General features: G+C 42.2%; 1 protein-coding gene across 6 annotated transcripts in view; it reads right to left on the bottom strand.

Annotated features, from left to right (window-relative positions):
• PHTF2 (putative homeodomain transcription factor 2) overlaps positions 1-7,193 on the bottom strand; it is a 76,660-nt gene extending 69,467 nt beyond the window's left edge. For 3 of the 6 annotated variants that reach the window (XM_026095028.2, XM_026095020.2, XM_064505184.1), the window contains exon 1: positions 7,071-7,193. The gene's annotated coding sequence lies outside the window, so the exon portion shown is untranslated. Of the gene's footprint in view, positions 1-1,626; positions 3,259-7,070 lie in introns of those variants that run through there. The other 3 variants (XM_064505178.1, XM_064505164.1, XM_026095023.2) reach the window with 3 other exon arrangements.
• Between the last annotated feature and the right edge of the window lie 8,593 nt (positions 7,194-15,786).

Consider the following 15,786-nt stretch of genomic DNA (forward strand, 5'->3'; position numbering starts at 1 on the left):
AACAAGGACTCAAAAAAGAAAAACATATATATAGTGGCCATCTTGAAGTAAAATGCAGTGCTCCTTTCCTCATCCTTGTGATATTAAATGCAACATTAATTTCCTACAATAATAAATCTTGTTCACTGAAAATATCTAACTAGAGTATCACAATATAACAAAGTCTTAGTGTTTATCAGTCACCAGGCAATGTGTAGCAGAGCTGTGACTTCTCCATGAGTACAGTCAGGAAGTTGAAAACCACCCTTAAATGACTAACTTTGCATCATGTTCTACAAATAGTCATCCAGCAAGTTTTTGAAACAGCTTAGGCATGAACTGGCTGAGCTGTCAAAAAAAAGTTGCAGCTTCTTACAACAACCACTGTTCTGCATGAACTCCGTAGCAAATGCTAAGCCTCTATATGTACATATATGTATATATATATATACACACACACACATGTATAGGTGTGTGTGTGTGGGGGGGTGGTGGTGTAGGTTCTGGAGTGATCCAAGCAAGGAATTACAGGGTAACAAGCCTTACGTGTGTATCTGGCAAGCTCCTCAAAACAGTCATTAAAAATAGAACACCTTTATACCTGAAAGATTATCTGATAGGGTCTAATCAGTACAGTTTCTGCAAAGGAAGATTACGTCTTAGTCTATTGTTATTTTTGAACATGTCAAACTAACTGCTAAACAAGAGCAAGTGATAAACACACAGACTTTCAAAGTCATCAGAAGGATGTCAAACATTTCTGAAGAAATATACTGCAATTTGTGAAAAGTAAACATTGCCACTGGTTAAAAAAATGGTAGAAAATTAGAATTTTGAGGTCAACATTCTTTTTTGCAATAGGCTAGTTTGATAATATACAGACTAATAGCAGCATCCAGTCTGAATAAAATGGCCTATTCATTGTCTACTCAGGTGCCTAAAAGCTACTTAAATCACAGGCAGCTTGCCTCCTAGGTCTTCTGTTCAGCTACAGCCTGAGGCAAAGTGCTTGCAAAATCTTGGGAACTGGTTTTGGAACCCCAGCTCTCCTTCACATAGAAGTGTCCTAATCCCAAGGCTACGTCTGGATTAAATCTTTCTGACCTGCTGTCTTTACATCTCTCTGTCTTTCACATATCTGACTACACGGTAGTGCCAGAGGTAGACACTGAGTATTTCACCCAGTATATAAATGGCCTCATGGCTAGCTCATTCTGGAGATTTAAAATTCAGGCTACTCGGGATGAGAGTGCCCAGAAATCGGGATCTCCAGCTTTTTAAGTATTCTGACCATTGGATTTTTATGAGAAAGACAGATACGGACACCCTTGACCCCACTGCTTCATCAGGCACTCAGAAGACAGCTAATGTTTAATGACAAGTAAATGGAGATGCCTCACATTTCTTGCTGGTTCCCAGAGCTCTGAAGAGGGAACTTCAGCAGAGGTCACTCACTAAAGGCACTGAAGGTGCACACACAGCCAATGAATAAAGTTAGTGTGGCCTAGCAAGGTTACACAAGTGTTTAAATCATTCTAAACTGGCATCTCCATAGGTCCCCTCTCTTCCCAGTCACAATGCTGGAGCCCATCACACAAGAAACAGCTTCCAGGAACTTACTACTATTACTAAATGTGTAGCTGTCACCTGAATTAGCTCCATGGATCTGCTTACTGCAGAGTGAGACAAGCGTTAATGCCAGTGCCAGCAGTGAGGCAGCTCTGACTGAAGTGAACTTGGACTGTCCTGGCTCCACACCCTTGATCCCATCTGCAGGCCTCCAGAAGTACCTATTGCTCTGTTAACTGTATAGAGTTAATCAAGACTATTTCAAAACATTTCGTCTCTCCTGCTATTTAAATCAGTAGCTGAGAATTTTTATGACGTACTACCTATGTTAAGTCCCTAAATTATGCGAACTGAGTTCTGCCCTATTATTCCAAACTTCAAGTTTCTGTAAATAGGTCCAGCAATGTTCACTACATTTATTTATTATATATCAGCAACGAACAGGAATGTTGATGTAGTAACATTTCCAGATGATAACTGATCTTACATTAGCAAAGCTTAAGAAGATGGGTGAACTTCATCAACAAGTAGGCCACATAAACAGAATGTAATATCAAAAATGCAAACGATATCTGTAAGAAGTAACTACTTATACCAGACAAGGCTGTAAGATCAGGTATCTCAAACCAGCAAAGGAAACTCAGCAATTCAGTGAACTCTTCCGTTCAATATACTACAGTGAGAAGAGCACAGAGACACCTGAATAAATGAGGAATGACAAGGAAAATGTATTGCAACACCACTCTATTAATTGTCGTGCAATATGACCTGAAACATGTGTACTTCATTGGAAGAGTAATATTTAAAAATTGGGGAGGGTGGAATTCCATGAAGGGGTATGAATTACTATACACTTGAAAAACCCTCCTGTTAAGACAGGCAAATACAAACAGAAAAATTAGGAATTATAAATTAAATAAGACTTTATAAATACACAGAAAATACAGTAAATAGAACAGAATAACAGTGTCTCATAACACAGGAGACTTCACTCATTAACTGAATAAGCTTAAAGGATAGCAAAGCCAAACTTTTAACAGAGAAATATTATATTACAGCACATAATTAGACAGTCAAGCTCATTACCACAGGAAGTCACTGAAGCCAAGATTTTACTCAGACTCAAAAAGAAAACAGCTATTTAAACATATAACAACAACAAGAAGAAAAGAAAAAACACACACAGACACAGCATAAGGAATCTCAAGCTTCATGACCCAGCATAAAAAAAAAAACCTCCTAAGAGATCACCAAGACATATTTGGTCATACAAACAGTCCATCTAACCTGACCCCACAGCAGCTAGTAGCAAATAAAAAGGAAAGAGTATAAGCAACAGGGCAAGCATAGAACAAACTGTCCCTAAAACAGCTGAACACGAAGAGCGGATTATATTGCATGTGCAGACAACTTAACCCCAAAAAGCATCTGGTGCTGGCCAACATCCAACAGGCAAGGCATGCATGACTTCAAATTTGATGTTATATGGCTTTAATTGCAAGGGGGGAGAAGTTATTTTATTTTTTTTTAGAACAAGAACCATAAGTTTATCTGCAAATAGAAGTTCGATCCAGTGCTGCAACTCATTCCAGGAAATGTGTCATCCTGCCTTTTTGGGATATGTCCCCAGACCACCTCAAATGATCCAAGAATAAAATAAAGACTGGCACTATGCATTTCATTTGAAGAGTATTCCCAGTAAAAATGAAATCGGGGGGGGGGGGGGGGGGGGGACACCCTTACACTTAATTTACATGCAAGAAGAACAACAACAAAAAACCCTTCTATAAACTGTCTGACATCCTTCCCCATTGAAAAAAAAAATCTCAAAAAGACAACCTACATTCCCAAATTTATTCATAAAATAATGGATACCTCTATACACACACACACACACACACACACACACACACACTTGTTTGCTCTAACTTTGCAGCTGGCCCTGTTTTGAGATGGGATTGGACCAGACAGAAAAATTTAGGTTGGAGGGGACCTCTGGAAATCATCTATGATTACATGCTGAGCATACCCAAACGTTACATAACAATATATTATATCCCTATCTACTATTAACCCTTTTTTCTTTCCCTTCCAGGCAATTTATTATATTTTTTGTGTTTTCCTCAAAAATTTGTGGATAATTCCTTCAAACAGTTACATATTTCCTCCGTACCCAGCAGGAAGCACCTTTATGGGTGAGAACAATTGGACAGTAAGGAGAAGAGAGAAAACATTTAGTTTAAAACTTTAAAAGTCTCCTCTTTTTCATGCCAAAACCTATCTCAGAGTAAATAGTAGTCAGTTATCCTTGAACTGGCAGAAGGAACAATACCTTCAATAGAGGTATCCTAAAAGACTTTGTTTCGTTTCCTTTTTAAAAGGAAAAATAATGTGACAAAAAACAGGCCTACATTTCGTTCCATGGACAGAAGTATTAGGTCTGGCTTTCTACCAGACTTAGCAGAGCTCTACGGCTCCCTATGGTCCGTCTCTTCCTTTCGCAGTACCCTGAGCTCTTTCCTGCCTCCCACCAGTACTACCAAGCGGGCAAGCAGCAGCGTGTGCCCCGACGGTTCACAGCCATGCATGCAATGACTGGGCAGTAGCTGCTCTCTTTCTGAATAGATAAGGGATTGGATTATAACTACCTTTCTTCTATGCAAACGTTAATTTAAGTCTCTCTCAGAAGTTTCATAAAAATTTGTGGTTGTGTAGGTTTAAAAAAATTATTATACAGGCTTTGTGGCCTTACTAAGCCTAGCTATGAATTCACATACACTGTTAGGCCATGAAAGTGTAGGGCATGCCTTTTATTATGCAAAGAACTTCCTCAAAAAAACTAAAATAATTTGAATGTCTTTATTCTCACTCACAAAAATCCTGAGAAAAGGACAACAAACTATATTATTATATGCTTCAGAAAAGTTCTAGTATAAATAAGGGGAATGATACAATATTTAGGAAAGTATGGGAAGATAGTATATGTAACTTTGGAAAACTGGGAAAGAAATTATGTCCATTGCTTTCCAGTGACCCCTGCCAGCTATTACAGGAACAGCATTGTTCAGCTCCAGCTGCTCCCCCCTATGCTGCCTAGTTAACCTCCTCAAACACAACTGACCGCCTTTTTAATACATCGATATATTCCTTCTAAAACAACATTAATGTCCTGCTTCCTATTTCAAAGCTTACAGAATTCTGAGTTTTCACTGACTCCATACTAATATTAGGTAGCTATGGATACAGCCAGGAACAACTTTTTGAAATGGGATGAGCTAATACTGGAGAAATCCAGTACTGGAACAGTTGAAGTGTTCCATGGAGTTCACAAACTTACTGACAATTTATTTTTGTATCACATTCCACATAATATAAGAGGAAAAAAAATCTACTACAAACATTGAATTAAAGTAACTAGATTTTCAAGTTCTTGTTCAAATAACTCAGGCACATATTTTATCCTTTATAATATTTATATTCAGAATTAAAAAAAAAAAGAAGAAGAATGATGGCACCAAAACATACAACAGGAAATTCAACTGCATGAACATTCAACTTCAAATGTCGACCAGGATCTTAAATGTATCCATTCCGAGTGTCATTCTCAGCCTTTCCTTTCAGAACTAAAAACTGTTTGCAAATACTGTAACGGAGGACTCTAGGGGAAAAAAAGTCAAAACTGACAGAAGTAGGAGGTGTGTATGTACTTCAGCTCCTGAACATCTTACTGAAACAAAAATAAAACTTCTCAGAAGAGGATTATTCTTTCCAGGAAGTCACAAATAAAGCAACAAATCAAATAAGATCACCAACCTTTGGAGCTACAGAAATAGTCAAATATATACAGCTATTTATAAACCCAGAGATTCAGTCACAAAACTCTTTTACGCTCCAATCTACACGAAAGAAAAGCTTCTCAAACCAAGCATTAGCGTCCTGTAAAACGTAACAGGAATATACCATTTTGCCACTTACACTCACAGTGGTCACTCTAACTGTAGCTAAAGATACTAGGATTAGCAGGTTATTTCAAGGAAAGCAGTTCTCCCTGGTAAAACAGACACTGCCATCTGTTTATCACCATCAACAGGAAGAAATAAGTGGGCAAATTACCGATGACACACTGTATTTAGTCTCATTCCTGTGAGAGAAGAGCAACGTGTCAAAATTTTTAAGTCAGCTGTATTTTCTACAGGAATGTTCCATCGAAAACAATTTCAGAACATTAATTAAAGTACTTTCAACACGTCGGATTTTCCAATTAATTACTTTTCCCGGTTAATTATATTACAGATGGGCAAGACTGGCAAATTTGTAACAAAACGCGAGACTCAACATCACTGCTTTTCAAGTGACCAACAACATGTAAAAGCAATAAGAAACAAAGTTCCAAGCACAAAGCCTGAGAACAGGGACTGAAAGGTAATTAACTGTAATACAGCAGGGTTATATAAACTCAGAGAATAAGAAGAGCAAAAGTAAAAGAAGGAAACACCTGCATAGTCTTACTATTTTTGTAATCCTTCCCCTTGCCCCAGCCCTGTTCCTTCTCCTCCCCGCCCCGTTTCTCATGAAAAAGACACCAGAGTATTTCCAGGGAATGAAGATGACAAGAACATTTTTACTTCACAGTGGAAGTAGCCTAACGCTGAGTTTCCCTAACTGAAAACCGAAAACCAAGCAAAACATATAAGCTGTAGCGAGGTCGTCGCTGGGTTAGTTTGGGAACGGAAGAAATGGGCTAAAGATAGAACAGAAAAAAAGAGAGGACCAGGGGGGGAGGAAGGCACGGCAAACACACGAGGGAACACGGACGGGTCAGAGATGAAGGTGAGGATGCTGATATTCAGGGCCTTTAAAGGAGAGGAGAGAAACCCGGTCCCATCACGCGACGGATGCGCGAAGCACCGCGCCGAGAGCAGGGCAGCCGCAGCAGCCGCCAGGCAGATGCGGCGCGCACAGCCCCCGGCAGCGGCTCCCGCCGGGAGGACGCACCGGCGCCGGCCAGCCCGGGCGGCCCCGCCGCGCAGAGGCCAGCCCGGAAGACCGCGGGCGGCCCCCAGCGCGCCCCGGCCCCGCCGCGCAGCCCCCCCCAGCGCCGGCCCGGCCGCCCCGCGCACGCAGGCGGCGGCAACGGCCGCACGAGGCGGGGTGGGAGCCGCGGAGGCCGAGGGCCTCGCTCGCCCCCCGCCGCCGGCGAGGCTCGCCCCGCGGAGGGGCGCGGCGGCCGCCCCCGCCAGCCTGCCGGGGCTGCCGGGGCACCCGAGGCGGCCCGCCCGAGCAGGCTGCCCCGGCGCGGAGGCGCCGCGCAGAGCTGCTCCTCTCCGCTCCGCTCCGCTCCATCGGGATGCGCCTGCCGCGCCGCCGCCCCCCGCCAACGGCCGCCCCCGCCTCGCGCCCGGCCGCGGCCCCGCGCCCGAAGCCACTTCACCCCCCCACCCGCCGGCTCCCGCCGCCGAGCTCGCCGGCCCCTTCCCCGGCCGAAGGGGGAAGCCCGCCCCCCGCCGCCGTCCCGACCTTACCGGTTGCCCGGCGCCGCGGTGAGGCGGCAACGGAGCGAGGCAGCGCGCGCCGCAGACAACAGCAGCCGGCGAAGCGCGAGACTGCGAGGAGGCGCCGGGCGCGCGCGAGGCAACAGCTGGGGCGGGGGGAGAGGAGAGATGCGCGCGCGCCCCAGCGGCAGCGGCGGCAGCGGCAGCAACAGCGCGCCACCCGTGCCGGCGCGCGCCACCGAACCGAGGAGGGCCGACGAGCGGCGCGCTGGCCACCCGTGCCCCCCCCTCCCCGGGGCCAGGCGGGAGCGGGGCTGCAGCGTGATTGGCGGCGGCGTTACCCAACGAGAGCGGGAGGCAGGTGGGGCTGCGCCTGACGGGCAGCGGGGCGGTGTGGTGGGCGTGGCCGGCGTGACAGACAGCCTCCTGCGCGAATGGGCGACCGAAAGGAAGGGGGCGGCCTCAAAGGCTTCAACGGCCGAGGCCCGGCGCGATGGGCGTGGCGAGACGGCGCAGCTGAGCGGAGGGGCGGGGATTCACTTGAGCGGCGTGGCCGGTACCCAATGATAGCGGGGCGCGGTAGGATGTGCGCCCCCCCGCCGCCCAATCGCACGGCCCGGGGCGGGAGGAAGGCGGCGGGTTTCCTGCGCCGCGAGAGCTTCACCGCCTCCTCACCGTGCGCGCCGGCCCCACGTCCCCGGGCTGCAGGGGGATGAGCCGGGACCCTGCGCGCGGCGGCAACGGCTGCGCAGGGCGGCCCGAGCCCCTGGGGTAGGTGCGGGGCTGGGGGGGGGGGAGGAGGGGGGGGGGAGGAGGGAGGGGTCCCCTCGGGATCCCGGCCGAGCGGGGGAGGCGGCGGGGGCCGAGTGCCTGGGGGCGGCGGCGGTCGGGGGCGCCCGACCTGGGCCCCGGCTCCCCTCGCCGCCAGGAAGGCGCTGGGAGCCTTCCCCGTCACCCCGCGGGAGCCCGGGCAGCTGACAGCCGTCCCCAACGAGACCCGGTAGGGTGGGACTGTGGAGTTTGAATTTTTTACGTTGTTAAATCCCCAGGGACTGCCTGAGCTAAGGCTGCACCAATTGCAAGGAAAACTGATGAACCCCCCAGCCCAAGTTAGAGTGCTATTTAATTTAACATCTCTGTAATATCCTTTCCTGATCTTTATTAGGTAACATTAAGGCTGCACATTTAAATTCGTAGGTCTGTGTTATCATTACTGTTGACCTAAATGGAATATTTCAGTCTCCCTCCTCTTTATTTTTTTTCCTTCTAAACAGGATATAATTAATTACTGCAGTATTCTAATTATGCAGGTCATTCCACCAAGGTCAGCAATGCTATTTATATAATGTTTCTCATTACTAAAAACTTTCACTTCCTTCTAATTGTACAGACTCCTATAAAGCAGTCGAGAGCTTTTTTGTTTTGGCTTTTACACACTTTTTGCCTTTGACATTGATTCAGTGTTTTCACAGAAGAGTAAGTTTAGACTTATGTACTGTATTTGCATTCTTTTTTTTCTCCAGAGTTAACCATCTTGGGGTAGCTAGGCTCTAGGTGAAGATTTGCACATACTCTGTTTCTTAATGAAAGGTGGGCAAATGTTCCACATAATCAAAACCTTTGCTGTTGTCAGCTGTGCTCCTCTTAGTTTTTAGATTTTTTTGCATCTTTCTTTACTCATGGGACTATAACTTCCTTTACTTGTAGGATTTGTAGGGCTTTTTTGTATCTCAAAAGTACGTTTGGATTTTCTTCAACTTTAATCCAAAAAAAGTCTCTGAAATTGAATGGAACCTTGCCTGATCATTTTGTAATCCTCTCCAATCTTGCAGTTAGATTGAAGAATTAGATTAGTTAGATTAAGACTAATTAGACTGAGGAAGGGTACTATAATGTCCCATGCTGAATTTTCTGTCTTTGCTTTTTAAAAGTCTGTTAGTAAGTGGTTCTGAACACTTAGGAAAATAGAAAAACTTCTCATGAAGTGAGCAACCTTCAAAGTGAGTAGTCCCATCTACAACCTCTTCAGCAGCTTGCTGTTCTTTTCCTCCAGAGACAGTTGATAGCACTCTCTTGGAGTATCTGATAACCTGATACTTCTAACAGTGTTGAATTCCTTTTTTCCTCTCAGGCACAAGTTTCCAGTCAGTTTTTCTGGTTTCTGCTTTCTACAGTTTGCTATTGAGAGATTCTCCTTCTTGTAGCATCAGCAGCAATGATTTCTAGATCTAGTTTTCCAAAATACCTTCATAAAGGGAATGCTGAAGCATAGTGTCAGCTCACTACTGTCTTGTTTAGCCACAAACTTGCACTTCTGAATGCTGGAAATACATAAAAGGGTCATAGTAGTTGTTCCATCGTCATCTATATCTGCTGCATATTTTGAGTATGTTCTTATAATGAAAAAAAGTGCTATACTCCCTAAACTTCCTCCAAATTTTTCAGTTTACTTAACAGTTAGCTTCCTGTGTTGAGTGTCATTGCTCAGCTCCCCTCCTTCCCTAAGAATCATGTCTCAGTTCCACCAAGAACTGGTGTTCATCAGCCCCTTTGGCAATCTGAGCAGAACTGAGACAGCAAAAAAAATAAGTCTACAAAACCACATTTAAATTTTTTTTTTTTTCCTGCTAGTTCAGCTGTATTAATTGGCCTGCTCTGGGGTCACACAAGCATCAGTGCTAACACAAGGGAGGGAAGGCATTGGCAGTAACCCCAATTCAGATTATTTTAGGTTGAGCTGGATCTTTACCATAAGAGAATCCCCACTACCACTAAATCTAATCCATTCAAACTTCAGACCCAGACTGAACAAAATAGTAGGTCTGATGAACTATGTGTGTATCAAAAAACTCACATTTCTGTTGTGAGATAGTTCTGGTGGTATATAAAGTTGTTATCCCCTAGCTGTGATGTGGTAGGTCATCTCCTAACTGCAACCTTGAGTACACTGGCAGTACAGTGGAGATGACCTAGCAGGTCAGTGGCACCAAGCAGATAATGCCCCATCCTTACTTCTTGCTCCAGTGCTTATCTGAGCACTAAGTCAGTTCAGCTTGCTAACTTGGCAGAAAAGTAGCCCAGTTAAAAATCAAAAAAGTGCTAATAGTTTTCTGCTCAGTTAGTGTGGCGCACAGGCTTACCATGCGATCTTGTGAGCGTCAGCAGTAACACAGCGGGAACAGCAGTAGCTTGCAGCGGGGAGCGCTGAGGAGAGAGAAGGGAAGCAGCAGTCTGGTGATGAGGATTCTCTGTTTTCACTGAGGTAGCCTGAATTCAGTTCCTGGTGTGTGAGCTCGGGGAATAGCTTGGCAACAGTGAATAGCTAGCTTTTCTCTGCTGTATCATTTAACCATATTCCAAGTAAACTTCAGTGGGAAATGAAATAAGCTAGCTTAAACTACCCTCAAAAAAGTACCGCTCTGAGCACAAACATTGAGAGGCAATTCATACTTCTACACTGCTTTCAGAGGGCATCATCACTGCTTCTTTCAGGTTTGTCTTAAATGTTACTGTGTTCTCAGTCACAGTCCTCAGCTTTACTTTCCTGAATTCCCAGTTATTACATGTGCTCTCTTTGACCAATGCTTTTTATAGGATTACAGTGAGAGTGATAAACCATCACGTCTCGCAGAGAAAAAGTGGCATTTCTTTTACTTCAGAGTACTCAAACACAAGGACTTGTTGCTTGGTGGGATCAGATACTTTTTTCAGAGAGTCTTGACAGAGTGGAAATAGGGTAAAATTGTTGCTCATGGATAAAGTTTTAGCTTTTGCTGTGGCATATTCTAGATACTGTAAGTGAGAGGCTGTGTTGTGAACTAGCTTAAACATCTTGTCATCTGGAACAAATCACAATTCAGTTTCTTATTTGAAGTCAGAAACAGCCATGTTCTAAAAGTAATTTTTATTAAATTTCTAAAAATTTCTAATATGTAAACTAGTAGTTTCAGTAAGAAACTTATTTTAGCACTGCCTAACTGGTATATAATTATTAATCTCTGTATCATGAAATATTAAGGGAAATCATAGTTCTTCCCACTCCTGCTTTAAAATTGGTATTTCACACTGGCTATGAATGTCTTCTGGCTGACAGTGGTATAAGTCTAATAAATACATTAGCAATATGAAAACTAACATTTATAATGGCAGATATTCCTGTTCTTACTTAAATTTCTCTGTAGTCATGAAGAAAAATACACTACTAAGCCAATAAATCCAGTCTAAATATCTGCATACTCTAAGTGCTTGTCATCAGACAATCATCCCTATAGGCAATATCCATGGCTTTAGTATTTTAAGATTGCTGCTTGGCAGAAAATGATAGTGTTTACTCAGTTTTGCACTGGGTCATTTCAGCTGCAGCTCTGCAGTTTGCAGGATCAATCAGCTGGTTTGTTACTTGCACTTGTTAGTTTATGTTTTACTGTGATTATTCATTATAGAGAGAATTGTTACTTAATACTGGACAATGAAGCTAACATAGGTGCCTCAGCACTGGAGGAAAATGGATCTGAATCTATTCTTAGCATGCAAAACCCCTAAATTAAGCAAAACACCTAAATTAATTTGGCACTACTTTAGGATTAAAGCATCATTTGTTTCACAGAGTAAACTCGGAGTAAGAGGCAGTTTATACAACTGACCTAAGGCACTCTCAGTTAATGGTAGCAGGACCATTACTGAAAGGGGGGGGGGGGTATAAAAGAACTACTAGAAAATAGAGAATGTAGGTGAGGTAGAAGAGGTGGGAAAGCAAAAACAAGAAATTAGTCTCTCAAGGAATATGTATAATGAATGTATAGCAGTATTTTTTGACTCCTTCTTCCCACCCCCCTTTTTTTTGTTAGACTGTTGCTGACCATTGAAAGACTTCCTCTCAAAGCTGTTTAAATGAGAATGTCCCTGGCGCAGAGAGTACTACTGACATGGCTTTTCACGTTACTCTTCCTGATCATGTTGGTGCTAAAGTTGGATGAGAAAGCACCATGGAACTGGTTCCTCATTTTTATTCCAGTCTGGATATTTGACACTATTCTTCTAGTTATGTTAATTGTAAAAATGGCTGGACGTTGCAAGTCTGGCTTTGATCCTCGCAATGGCTCCCAAAACATCAAGAAAAAAGCTTGGTATCTCATTGCAATGCTACTTAAATTAGCCTTCTGCCTTGCCCTCTGTGCTAAACTGCAACGATTTACTACCATGAAACTAGCCTATGTATTTATCCCTTTGTGGGCTCTGCTTATTGGGGGTATGATTGAACTTGGATACAATATCTTCTATGTACGAAGAGACTAAAATGTAGTATGTGGTTTCCAAGTCTGAGAATGGTACCAAAATACTGGACTATTACAGCTTTGCCACAAACTTGATCTCTAAATTAGAACATCAAGTAAGAAATCAGTCACACTGGAGACTATCTAAACCAGACTGAAAACTGAAAATAGATCTGTTCCATTTTTTTTATTTCAAAATTGTCACACATATGCTCTTGTAAATAAAAGTATTTGTTCAACATCAGCTGTTTTAGTATGATTTAGTTATTTGCTACATCTAATAAAATTTTGGCTCTTCACATCCTTTAGGAGGATCTCGTACAAGTAACTACAAATGTTCTACTCCAGATCATTCAGCATATGGGGCAATCCTTGGAAAGACCACCTAGTTTTCTACTACATGTTGTCACTCAAGAAATAACCAGTTAACATTAGTTTCTAGAATGTGCTAAGTTTGCCTTAAGAATCAGTAACAGTTAAAGGCCACTAATGAGAACAAAAAAAGGAATAAAGTGACTTGGTGTTTTCTGAGTGTGAGAATCTCAGTTCCAGTGTGAAAGACTAAAGTAGTAAGCATTTTTGAACCACTGGAACATGCACAATAAAGACTATGCTTACCTTAAAAGAAAGTATCTAACTGTGCCAGGAATTTAAGATCCAAGGGAGAGGAAGAGAATGCTGATTACCTTCAAGTGAAAATTCACTGCTCTAAAAAACAACTGAACTGACTGGGTGAGTTTTTTGGTAGTGCATTTGTTCCTACAGGAAGTGGTACTTTAACAAGAAAGATGTTTTTAATGCCCTAGCATATTAGATCTGTTAAGGTGAAGCCTGGGCTTTAAAGAATAGCTGCAGATACCAAACTCAGATGCAGGTAAGTGGACTTCTAGGACACATCTATCCAAGTAACAGATGCTATAAATAAAGCTTTCAGAAAGAGCTGGCACAATGAACAAGTTTTGTGGACTTTAACTGCTCTTCCAAGAGTCAGGATAACACCAGATTCAGATATAACAAACAAAGCTCCGAACAAAGCTTTTCAAGGAGTTGCATTCAACTGCACCTGTCTAAAAAAAAATTTTTCCTGAAACTGCAGTTTTTTTACTTGCTTTTTTAGGTACATGGACATAGATATATAGGAGCCACTTTGTCAGAGATTATTGAAATGACTTAAGGTGTGCAAATGACTTGTTCCATTCTAAGACAATGGATCTTGATTCAAAGCATCAGTGAAAAAAATGATCTTTAGAAAGAATGTTTGGTTTGCTATAAAGTAGCTGACTTTGTTAAAAGGGAAGCCCAAGAATGATGAAAAGTACTTTGCTAATCCTTAGCTGTTAAAAAAAATCTTATTATAATAACTCAGATTTGTCAACTTAAACTAAGCAAATCCATGTACATACATGTAAACTAAGCAAATCCCAGTTTACAAGCATCACAGTTTATGAGGAGGTGAAATGACAACTTAAAAACCTGCTCATTCGTTTCCTTTAAACATCTACAGAGAACAAAGCATTTTCATTCCTTTGCTGGTAACAGTTCTCCCTAGGAGTTGTATCTGTGTCCTACTTAGTTTTTAAAAATACCATAAAAGAACCTGCATCAACTGCTACTTCTTTGAGATACAATCTTTTGCTCACTTATACATTGGTTTCCTTCAATAGCTAGCCACCATATGCAGTTTCTCAGGTCTGTCAGAGGAAAACAAGGCTCATTGAGCTGCATAGCTGCAATCTTCAGGTATGTCCCATCTTCAGCAAGCTGAAACTCATAGGGATTTTTAATGGGATGTTTTAAATAAAAATTATGGAGAAGGTGAAAGTGACAGAACGACCTACCTCCAATAAAGACAAAGGCTTAGAAACATTGCTTTATCTGCAAAGAGGTAATAAGCGTAACAAGTGCTTAAGCATTTTGAACAAGATTTAAAAAAAAAAAAAAAAAAAAAGTGACACCTATAGGGCATGCCTGTTCTTGAATAAGGCTTAATTGTAGAAGGTGATAGAACAACAAGGGCCCAGCTTATCTTGATTTAGCATGTTATGGCACCAGATGTAAAAATGAGTATCTGTGGACTTTGTAGATGTGAAGATTATAGCAGAACAAATTAAAGCAGAAGAGTCTTCTTCACATCAAAAAAAAAACCCCAACAACAAAAAAAAGCTCAAAAGAGCAGCTTTCCTCAACCAAGCTGATGTTAATAGATTGTTGCAATTTAACACAAAAATGATGGAAGGGGGAAAAACAGTTTCACCAGGACTTGGCATATTAGCAAGATGAGCTAGGACTAATGACTCTTCCCCTTTAATAAACCCCTTCTATTCCACAGGAGTCAAACTCTTTCAGGTAAGTTTTACATCTCTAATTAGATAAAATTGAACATAATTGTTCTACATCTCCTTACAATTATTGTCTCTAATCAAATCAGAAAAGAGAGCTTAACTACCACTGATTTTGCTGTTTTGGGTGTGGGTTGGTTTCCCCCTGCCTCCAACCCCTCTTTCATTTACAAACCGAAATAAGTAATCTTGAGTCTGAAAGCTGAAGCAGCAGTTCCCTTCTGGTGTTCCTACTGCTGGCACACACAAACTGACTTCTTTCATCAGAAGCTGTTTAGGATGCAGCCACGTGGAAGCACTCATACTTACTATCTTTGGAGGTTCATGGTCCTTACAGCGATATTTTGATAAGAGGAATATCCCTTTTTAACTTGGTAATTTACATCAGCCATAATACTGACTTAATAGTATGCTGTGACTCCTTTGTAGAAATATTCCTTTTGTTTGTTTGTGGTATCAGAACCTCCTTCAGAAAGATTTATGATACAAAGTACACTGTAGTCCCTTGGGATCTTTTTAAGAAGGTGTTGCAGGACTTGCAGCTATTTATAATTACCACCATCTCAAAGGCATTGTTCACAACTTTGAAACAGAATAAATATTTTCCACACCTTCTTTGGATTGACAGACTGATCTACCCGTCATTAAATGCAACAATGTCTTTCAGGTGGGAAAAGTAAATTTGATAATGTCAGGGAACAGGGAAGGTTGATTCCGAGACCGCTTACACTGTTTAGTGAGAGAACATCAACAGAAGGAAGTCACTGTCCAATTACCAGCGAAGTACGCTAGAGAATACCTTATGTCTCACAGCTATATATGTGCCACTGCAGTGGGGTGTGGGGGAGAGAACTTCACTCTCTACAGCTATGTTTTAAAATGCAATTCAAAAGCTTGATGTTCTGAAATGAGACTGAAAATGTATATTGTATTTTTTATGGAGATACATATATTACATCATTTATTTCTATTCAAATCAATTATACAAGCTTGAACACTTCAGCATGCACTGTAAGAGAGCATCTACTTTTATGTGGTTCAAGAAAATACTCAACACACATGTAGAAGGTCATGAAACTATTTCAATTACCATTCATATTGCTTTTCTTGGTTTGTCACAATCTTAGAATAGCA

Source organism: Dromaius novaehollandiae, chromosome 1, assembly GCF_036370855.1.
Source record: "Dromaius novaehollandiae isolate bDroNov1 chromosome 1, bDroNov1.hap1, whole genome shotgun sequence".
Taxonomy (NCBI): Eukaryota; Metazoa; Chordata; class Aves; order Casuariiformes; family Dromaiidae; genus Dromaius; species Dromaius novaehollandiae.